This window comes from Penaeus monodon, chromosome 33, assembly GCF_015228065.2.
Source record: "Penaeus monodon isolate SGIC_2016 chromosome 33, NSTDA_Pmon_1, whole genome shotgun sequence".
Classification (NCBI taxonomy): Eukaryota; Metazoa; Arthropoda; class Malacostraca; order Decapoda; family Penaeidae; genus Penaeus; species Penaeus monodon.
Window position 1 is genome coordinate 32,486,429 of NC_051418.1, and position 422 is coordinate 32,486,850.

Below are 422 nucleotides of genomic sequence, written 5' to 3' on the forward strand. Positions count from 1 at the left end.
GTCTAAGGCGTAGATAATCTAGCTGTTGCCCTTTATTTAAGTATCTTATTGCAAACTGAAAGTAAAAGGTACACCTAGACTACCTAGTAATTATCACATATATTAATGCTATTGAAAAAAAAATCAACGATTCTTGTTTTATATGTATAAAAATTTTAAAACCTTTTCCATCTTATTCTTCTTTTGCTCTCTATGCTTCCTTGACTTCAGATCTTTTTTCTTAAAAACTCCTTAAAAACTCTTGCTAAGGAGTTGATTTTTTTTTTATGTCTCCTATTTGCAACGTCAGGTCAGCGGTATTTGCAACATGGCTGGCTGGGGGAGGGTAGGGGAGGCGTTAGTTATATAAGTGTTTGTAAGATAAGTGCCTCCCCCCCTCCCCCATCCCCTGAACCCCTGAACCCCCTAATTACTACCAGGGA

At 37.4% G+C, this 422-nt stretch overlaps 1 protein-coding gene across 3 annotated transcripts in view; it reads left to right on the forward strand.

Annotated features, from left to right (window-relative positions):
- LOC119594393 (sodium/potassium/calcium exchanger Nckx30C-like) overlaps positions 1 to 422 on the forward strand; it is a 174,335-nt gene that overhangs the window by 74,917 nt on the left and 98,996 nt on the right. The gene's annotated exons all lie outside the window — the stretch shown is intronic.